This window comes from Pteropus alecto, unplaced genomic scaffold (genome assembly GCF_000325575.1).
Source record: "Pteropus alecto unplaced genomic scaffold, ASM32557v1 scaffold110, whole genome shotgun sequence".
NCBI lineage: Eukaryota > Metazoa > Chordata > Mammalia > Chiroptera > Pteropodidae > Pteropus > Pteropus alecto.
Genome location: NW_006431920.1, coordinates 5,739,315 through 5,749,892, shown reverse-complemented (window position 1 = coordinate 5,749,892; position 10,578 = coordinate 5,739,315).

Sequence of the window (10,578 nt, the reverse complement as noted above, 5' to 3'; positions counted from 1 at the left end):
CAGGTATCCCAGGAAACGTGTACGTCTAGATAGAAACGTCTGTAAATTGTACATCTTAGATTGCTCGCACGGGTCATTCTGGCATTTCCTCAGTTTTGCCTTTTTCCCTACTTGGAATCTTCTAATCTTAATCCTTCTTATCTTCTTCATCTGGCAAATTTCGTAAGTCTTACCTTCTCTGGAATGCTCTACCAGCAACTCTAAGCAAATTTTATGTGTCGTATATTCCAAAAAAGATGTAAGTAGCCATCTTTATATTACTTATTACAACTCCTTAATATCGATATTATTTATTTGTTTTCCATTAGGGTCTACCTCCCTGAGAACACAACATATCTTTTTTGACCTTTCACCTCGGTGCAAACCCTGGAGCCTGGACATACATCCCTTGTTACCAAAGACTATCACACTTACCCTTTCCGATACCCTAAATTCAACTCATCAATATTTTATTTAGAACACATCAAAATCTGAATGCTCCATGAGGACATAAATTATGTGTATCTTATTCAGCACCAACTCCTCAGCACCTATAACAACTTACCTAAGAAGAGGTCATTCCTCAATAAATATTTGTAAAATGAACATAAATGAATGAATAAATAAATAGAAATTAATTCGTTAAGTGGATAGAACAAGATCAATGCTCAGACTCCATGCCTTGAGATTATAATTAATTAGCCTATCAGGTATGCATTACGTAAATATATTCTCCCAGTCTGTGGGTTGTCTCTTCATTCTATTAACACCAGCTTTCACAGAACAGAAGTTTTTAATTTTAATAAAGTGTAATTTATAAATATTTCTTTCATGGACTATGTTTTTGGTGTTTTATCTTAAAAAATCATAAAACTCAAGGTCAGAGATATTTTCTTTTTTGTTTTCTTCTAGAGGTTTTATAGTGTTATACTTTATATTTAGGTCTACAGTCCACTATGAGGTAATTTTAGTGAAAGGTGAAAAGTCTATGCACAGATATTTTTGGTATGAATATTGAATTATCCCAGCACCAGTTAATGAAAATATTATCTTTTTTCACTGAATTTCCTTTGCTTCATTGTAGAAGATCAGTTTACTTTATTTGCATGGGTCTATTTCTGGGCTGTTTCTTCCGTTCCATTGATCTACATGTCTATTCTTTCATCAATACCATGCTATCTTGATTACTGTAGCTTTATACTAGGTCTTGAGGCTCATGTTAGTCTTTGTACTTTGTTCTTCAGCATTTTCTTTCTTTTGGGGGGAAGGATGGTATTATAGTCTTTTCCTTTTCCATATAAATTTTAGAGTCAGTTTGCCTATATACACAAAATAGCTTTCTGGAATTTTGACTGAAATTGCACTGAATATATAGATCAGTTTGGGAAGAACTGGCATCTTAACAATGCTGAATTATCCAATACATGAACACAGAATAGCTCTCTATTTGTTTAGATTTTCTTTGATTTCTTTCATCAGTTTCCTAGTTTTCCACAAATGAATTCTATATATTTTTGGTTAGATTTATACCTAAATATTTCATTACTTGGTGCTATTATAAATTGTATTATGTTTTTAATTTCACATTCAAATAGCTTGTTGTGGATATATAGAACAGCAATTGACTTTTATATGTTAACCTTATATCCTGTAAATTTGCTATAATCACTTATTACCAAAGACTTTAACTGAAAAAATTAATTGCGTATATTTCGTCAAATGGATTTTTTTGTGAATTTTCCCCAACTATTATTATAAACTAATTCAATGTGGATGCTGTGGATTATATATCTGCACTTCCACATCTATTACAGCCATCATGAGACTCCCATTAAACATCCACACTAAAACGGTTTTATGAACCTCACTTTGAATTCTTTCTTTATCAGTTATTCACCCAACTTCAGTAACCTTGTGTGTAAAATGGAGATAATAATATCTACTCCTAAGGTTTATCTTAAAGATCATGTGAGAGAATATATAAAAAAGTGTTTTAAAACATGTAGGGCCATACAAGTTTATTTAAAATAATAACAGTAGTGTAATAATAGTAATAATAACAGTATAAATACTATCAATTGAAGCCATAAACATAAGATCGAAACCCTGATGATATGAAAAAGATATTACATTCTCCTTCCCTGTGATGACCTCTGTAAGTCATTTCCTTTCTCTACTCACATAGATTGGCTATACACATGAAAATAATTAATACAGATCTGAAAGTTATAAAATGCTCATGCCATGTAATTTTATAGGTACACTAATATTTACTAGAATGCTTGGACACTTCATCTGTGAAACGCAAGACTGTAGTGGAGTAAGTCTTAGGTCCACAAATAATAGGTTTTCCTCCCAACCTTAGAAAAGTATTAAATAGTATGCAAACATTTCCAGTCTTATTTTAACTTTCACAATTAATAAAAAAATAATAGATAAATAGTTAGAAAAAGTAAACCTTCTGCATCATTATGAGCCTAATATATTTTGCAAATTTTAATGACCTTTCTTTAAATCCATGTTCTGGAAAAATTATCTGCTTCTAAATATTTGGAAGACTAACTTCAATATCTTGAAGTCAGTGAATTCATTGTCATATCTAATCATAAGTACAAATAACATCTTGAATGTACTTCCGAAGTTTTGGCTGATGTCCACAAATGGATGGATGCTTTTTATGCTGTTCTGTGCTCAGATGCTGAATACACATTTAGGATAGAAAATGATAGCTTATTGTAACAACTGATCTTTTACCCATAATATTCATTTTGCCTGACAAAAAAGCTTTCAAAATCATGCTTATTCCTTATAATTAGTGATTTATTAAAATTTGATTTTAAAGAAATAGCTCTAAATCTTTATCTCTTAAATGAGTTGTTAAGTATTGCCCGTCAACATAATCAATATTTTTTCTTTTAAATGTAAATAAATAATATCATTTCAATAAATTTGCTCTCATTATTTTTAAATTAATAAAATAACTCAAATATCATGCTTCATTGTTGTTGTTTTTTCTCTTTTCAACTCTTTTCTTTCTTTTAGTTTTGTCACGGTCCTTGGTAAACTCTTGCCTGCACAGCACTATTAGTTATCCTACACAGAGATTCTTGAATGTCTTCTTTGTTTGATAGTTCAAAAATAAACGTGCAAGCTATTAATTAAGAAGTTTCCAGGCTTCTATTAATTGGTTCCATTTAAAACAAACCAAACAAATTCTCTACATAACATCTGGGTTCTAATAGAACTCCTTAAGATCTTATTTGATGGATCTCCTTCAAAAACATTAGTTTAGCTTTCGAGTTAATTTGTATCTGCTTTATGCTTTCCAGCTTATGTGTTCAGGAAATTTAAAGTATAAAAGAACATTTTTGAAGAGGAACAAAGAACTCTGTGTGCTTGTCTGAGTTCTTCCTTGATCTCTCTGTGTCACCAAGCAAGTAGCATATTTTCCAAGGACTCTGCCTGCTCCTCTATGAAATGAGACTGTTAGAGGAGGTAATCAATAGTGTCCTTCTTGCTAGACCCCTACAACATGCAAAATCCTAAACCGGTCTTAGCTTGGCTGTTAATTCGAGTCTCTGTCTTAATAGTTGAAAAAGAATTTCTTCAGAACTTTTTTAGTATGCAAATTGTGACATTCATTACTATTTCATACCTATTTTAATAAAGTAATCATTTTGATTGATATTTTTCTATGAGACGTTAGATAAATGTATCTGGGATTTAACAATATTAGCTAGAAATTTTAAGATCCATAGAAGATACAAACCAGTACATAATTTTCCTCTACTCAAAACTCTTAAACAATTTTTGCCCTCAAAAAAAAAAAAAATTTTTCCATTGACCTGGAAAGCCCTTCACCAACTTGACCTTCACCAACCTGTGCTACTTTGACCTTCACCAACCTGTGCTACTTTGTCCTGGTCTCTGCTTCCCTGCTCAATGTCCTGCAGGTCTCTTGGCTCTTCCTCAAAGAGACAATCATATTCATTTAGGTTCCCTCTGCATTCTGGATGCTTCCTTCAGATATCACTTCACCGGTGAGACCTCCTGTGACAAAGGATCAAGGGCGCTCCCTTTCCAATACTCTCCATCAACTTAACCTGGAGTGATGATTCTTACAGCACTTATCACTGTAGTACATATTGCTCATTGGATGTCTCCCACGACTACAATATAACTTTGGAGAAAAGAGACTTTATTTTGTTCACTGTTGTACCTTTAGTATCAAGAACTGTCTGTCCTAGGGATATATTTGTTGAATGAAAGAAGGAAGAAAGAAAGGAAAGGGGAGAAGGGGAGAGAGGAGGAGGGAGCAAGAAGGAGAGAAAGAGAGAAGGAAAAGAATGAGAAGGAGAAGGAACACCACCAGAAGAAGTAGAAGCAGGGGGATGAGGAGGAAGAGAAGGAGAGGAAGAATCTTTTATATTCTTCTTATTACTTAACTTTGACCCTGATTCTAGAATCTTGAGATCACTGAATTTTTGCTCATTCTGCTCTGGTGTGTCAAATTTTTGCTCGTTTTGCTGCTGTTTTGATTTTTTTAAAGAAGGTCAAACATATTTGTTTAAAATGAAATCGTACAAAATTGTGTTTTTCACTATTTGCTTCACAGTTAGCCTACCATATTTTTCTTTGATCTTTGCCTTACGTGTTTGTAAATCTGTCAAACCAATGACTTGGCTATCTCTTAGTCCCGGGTTTATTTCAGCTTTGTCTTTCTGATTTTCTTCCCCATTAAACAGATTAAGTTTTATTCAGTCATGAGTAAATAAAGTAAAGAGAATAAAGTAAAATGTATGTTACGTTTGTGTAAAATGTATATGTAATGCTGTTTAGAGAATATTCCTTTAATGATTTCAAAATTACCTCAGTATATAAATTATATAATTCATTGTATGCAGGGTAAGCAAAAGTTCAGTCCTGTATTTAAGTGGAATAGAGCATTTGGCAGGTGACAGAATGAGAGGGGTTGAAAACCTCCCTTGCTCCCTCGCTTTGCTCCAAAATATCTCTCAGTCCTTCCTTCATGATACCTGAATATATTTCATTTGTTATTAACATATTTAAAAAATCAAGACTTCTGCAAAAAGCCTTAAATACATCATGTAGGAGAGGCCACACAAATTCATTATCATTCATTAACAATTTAGCAGGAATTAGATGATGTGGGAAAACCATGAGAAAGCGAGAAAGATGGTGGCTAAATCTGAGGGTGACAGAGAGCTGGGGAAGGTATGGGCATGAAAGCAATGGCAGAGACAGAGTCCCAGGAGGACAGTTTCAGGAAAAGAAGAGAAAACAGGGCCACCTGAAGACACTCAGTTCGAGATTAGTGAGATAGTATCTGTAAGTGTTATAAACTTTATATGCAAACTTAGCTGTCTTTTAGCTCTTTTTTTTTTTTTTTTTTTTTGATTCAACAAAAATGTTGGAGCATGAATTTGGCCTACCAACTCCTTCTGTGAGTCTCTGATGATAAACTCTTTGCCATCTAAAAAGTATGGCAGCCACATGGTCGTTTTGTTTGGTAGAGCAGATTATGGAGGTGACATTCTGAGTCATAAAACTCTGCTATAACATTTAATTTCTGTAGTGATATAGGAATAGTTAGGCTATTTAGGGGATGACTTCTAAAAGATTGTGTTTTGCTCAGATTTACCTTTTGCATAGAAAACTCTTTGAGGATTTAGTTTATCTAAATATGCTTCTGATTCATTAACGATATCCTGTAATTTTAAACTTATACGAAATGAAAAGGACATTAGTCAGCAGCCAGCTGTTAAATATTTACCACCAAATAAATTGGCAAAACCTCATTTTAATAGGTCAGAGAAATGCACAGTATCGGCCACTATCACCCATATCTTTAGATACGTTGTATTCTCTGAAACGTCATTGCCCAGTGGCCCAATTTCTCTTTAAGATATTCGATTCCTTTTCAAGAATTTAAGAAACGAGAACTTTTTTAAGTTTTCAAAATGCACTGCATCGGATTTAATTCTGTACATTTGTCTTAAAAGTAATATTAGCACCTGTGCAGCTTTTCTATCAATCTTTCTGTTTAATGAGGGACAATGCTAAAAATATAGTTGCAGACAACTTTGAGTTAATTTTTTCAGCGTGGGTGAGACCCCCACATTCCATATGGACTCATCGCGCAAGTCTGGTTTTGTCATGTTCTCTAAAACAAACCTGTTAAATGAGGTTTTTATTTTGTTTAGAAGCTAATATTAATTGTTTAGGAAAATGTGGATTAAACACTGAAAAGTATATTTGCTAAATTTAACACGGAAAGGTCGCATCACGTCGCATTTAGGGAACACGCATGTGTTCAAAGTAATTGACGGAACATAATTTTTACGACTCATTTTAAAGTTTGAGATTTTTCTGGTTTGACCAAATATTTGTGGCATGCATATGCTGGAAATCTGCTGAAATGGCTACTTAGTCAAACCAGCCTTCTTAACCAGTTGAGTCATTTGTTTGCTTCATTTCTTCTTAAGACCTGTGAGGGGTTTCCAAGCTGTCCTTCTTGTAGCAGATGGAATACACACAGGAGTCCATCCCTATGGCAACCGCAGCTGCACCGGGCAATCAACGCTTTACTGATTTTCCAAATAGCATGTGATGCCACTGGAGTCTGCAAACCCTTCCTCCCACCGACTGGATTACCTGCTGCGTTATTTGGATAAAGTTAGTTTGGCCTGTATCTCAGAGAAGGCGACTATCTTGTGTGTAACTTAAGAGAGTATTCAACTTAACAAATAGAATTATCTCAGGGGAAAACATTTTCTCTATGTGTTTTCCGCCTTGAGTTTTGTATTCTAAGTGCTTGACTTGTGTCATATAAGATTAATCACCGTAGATAAATCTGTACCATATTCATTTGATTAGACGTTTAATAAAACCGTGGGCCATTGATAGTATTCTGGGGAAGATTTAGCCGCTATTGTACTGAAGTCTGAATGTATTAAGTTCAATTTGAGTACAAGATAGGTACTCAGAGGCAATACTGGGAAATTCGTTCTGGGTTAGCATGTCCCCGGCCAGACATTTTGCAATGTTTCTTGGTGATTATTTAGAGAATTCATCAGTAATTGGGATAGCTGCAAACAAACCGCATACAGGCTTCGTTTAGATCATGCATTACAACAGTTTGATTATTCCAGCGTAATCGGTTTTAATGAGTTTTTGGAGAGTGTTCTTGTTTTAGGTCTATCAACAAGTATCTATGCTGAGTTTGCTGTTTGAAGAGTAGAACGGTAAGAATGATTTCAATAAATAACATTTTCCCTATATTAGCATAACAGATATAGTGGCTAGGACTGAGGAATTTCAACTTCATACCATGTCATGATTTCATTTTTATTAATATCCATGGTTGTCTAGATTTCACTACTTTTTCCCTGTTCTTCCTCTTAACCAATCTTAGCTAGTCTGGGGATGGAAAAATGGACTAGAATCTGTATGAGGGACAAACGTGCTTTCAGCATTGTGCATTCATAAACCATGGCCAACACTATTTTATGGGAAGCTGATAACAGGAAGAAACCTAGGGTCAGGTGGAAGCAAATAAATCTTCCACTGTCATCATTATAGATTTAAGCTTTTACCCACCCTTAAATGTAGATTAGAAGTTAGCAAGAATAGTCTCGTTTGAAATCGAAGTTCCTGTGCCTTCATTTAAGGTTATATCTAGGTGACAACAATGTACCAAAATAAGAAGAATTCTGTTAATCAGATAATTTTTGTGTCGTTCCAAATATACACTTGCTTTCCATCCTAGAGCCCACATACCCAGGTGACAGATGGGATGTTTATTTTCTTTGCGTTTTTGGTGTCAGACAAACACAGTTTGCACATCATATACACATTGCAATATGATTACATATGGCTTCACTGAGAATTTAATATTTATAAGGTGGAACTATACCATAATATGAAATCCAGAAGGCTGGAATCAAACATTGGGCTAATCTTAAATTTCTTCCAGGGGAGTTTTGAGTTCCTGGGAGTGGGCACAAAGGTACTTATTATAACATGGTTTTATTTGTAGCATGGACCATTAATGTGGACCTTGAGGATAATATTACAGAGGAAGCTCTGTTTTTCAGAAAAGATGTTTTCTTGCTGGAGAATTGTATCTGTTCCCCACATGCTCATTGGTTATGCTGCCAGCTGCTCTGTGTTATCATCGCTTAATGCCTGTAGGCTGGGGTCCACTTGGGAGAGACTCTCTCCAGGGTAAAAGGTAAACAGAGACAGCTGCCACTGAATCCAGATCCTTTGCTTGTTGCCACTGCTCTACAGAAACTTCACTTTTTCCTGCATTTCCCTTAGGCTGTTAGCTGTTATGCCAACTCATCGCTTATAAGTACTTGACCCTCAAACACTCTGCCCTTGCCTTCCTGTGTTCCTTCAAGTCCCGAGAGTCTGCAACTTGTTGAGGGTCACTGGATGTCTCTGGCCTTCCTCTTTCCCAGTACCTGTGGCCTCTGATTTTCTTGGATTGATGAAGCTTCTTGCCCTATGCTACCTAGAACCTGCATCGACTTACGTGATTTTCCCCTAAGCTGTACCCTCAGTGTCACATTCTCTTCCTTTCTTCCTGTTTCCATTCATAGCCTAGAACATATAGGATTTGAAAAGCCATAACAAGAATGAAAACCAAACCTTACAGTAACTTTGAATCGCCATGAGTTGGAGCTCAGTTATCATGCACTTACCATATCATTAAAGTTTGTTTTCCTTGAAGAAACTTTCTGAGACAGTGGTTACATTTATTATTTAGAATAACTATCATCAGAGCATTAGTCACTTCACAAATTTGGGTGAGTCAGAAGAGAAAAACTAGTAGCTTAGGAGTTCCAATTAAGTTCTTTAGAGAGTCATCTAAAATAAATGAATAGGGCTTTTTATTTCATGAGCAGACGTACAATTATAGCTGTACTCTAATGAATCAGTTCTCAGTTTTGAAGAGAATATAGTTTTCAATGTTTAGACTTTGTAGAAACACACATTTTGGGGTTGGTTAGGCATATGTATAAGGACATATACATATAATTATAGACATGATTATGTTAGGAATGTATTGTTATATTTTCTCTATCGTTCTTTAATTGGACAGAATTTTAAATTGGAAAGTGTCAATTTTGGAGAATGACCGCTGAAAATTATCTACATAATTTTATGAAATAGTCTACATAAGGAACGCAGAAGCAACCAATCTACCTTTTTTAAATACTTAAACAACTTGTCTCCTATTGTCATACTTGAATATTTATTTTTATTCTATTCCTGTGCACTTGTGTTTTCTTTCTGAATCTTTGAAGACAGCAATTTGAGATCTAGAGACATAATATGTGAAAAAAAAAAAAGTCACAACTGTTTCAGACATTGCTCTTCCTCTTATGAAGGCTGAGTTCTGGTTTGGAGTCTTTCTAGTTGCCTAGGGTGCTCCAGAGTTTACGTCTCTCTGAAGTTTCCAAATTTTATAGTGAGAGGTTAGTACTGTCTTTCCTCAGGGAGGCCTAAGATTCAAGCTCCGCATCTCCATCATGCTGAACAGAGATTCAGTGCCATCTCCTTCCCTAACCAGAATCAGCGCCATTTTCTATTGACAATACGAGTAAGTGTGTTTGCAATTCTGACATGTGCTCTCAGCTGTTGACTCAGACAGTACCCTAACCCACTTGGTTTTGTTCCACAGTATCCCTCAGCACCCCCTCCAGAGAACACTAGCAACTATTCAAGTTCACAGTTTCTTAATAGTCTAAAATGACTTGAAATAATAGCGAGTAATTCCTACTTGGTGTTAACAATTTGTTGCCAAGAATACAAAGTGAGTACAGGATCTCCGATCATCTGGACCTTAGCATCTGGACAATAATAGATGTGTTAATTAAATAGAGACACAAATACATGTAAAATTAGGAATGATGTTAACTGTTCCAGGGGAAGAGGACATACTACTCACAGATACCTGAGAAGGGAAAAGCTCCTCTGAGGAAGTTTCATTGAGCTGAGATTTGACAGATGAGGGAATAATTGGGGGTGGGGGTTGGGTACATCAAAAATGACCTGAACACCCAAGGGAATGAGTTCTAAGGTCCTGGGCAGAAGGGAGAAAGGTTGGTAAAAGTGGACAGCAAGAAGGTCGGTGTCACTGTAGCACAAAAAATGAGTGGGAGAGAGCACAAGCCACGAAGGGTAGATGTATCAGCCAGGAAAACAGAAAGGACTCTATGTATTCTAGGTACAAAGGGGTAAAAATAACATAGGAGAGCTAGGGAAATAACTATCAAAGATGCGGATGCCAAACGTCAAGGAAGCTCCTGTCAAAGATTGAAATTTGAGGCACTAAAAAGAGCAGTTCTCGAAAGCTCAGTGGTATGCAAAAAATAAAAAATAAAAATAAAAAAAATGAAAGCAAGGACTCAAATAGTTATTTGTACAACAATGTTCCCAGCAGCATTATTCTCAAAAGGTGGAAACAACCTAAATGTCCATCAATGACGGATGGATGGATAAACATAATGTGGAATACAGTAGGATATACATAATGAACATACAGTGAAATATTATTCAGCCTTAAAA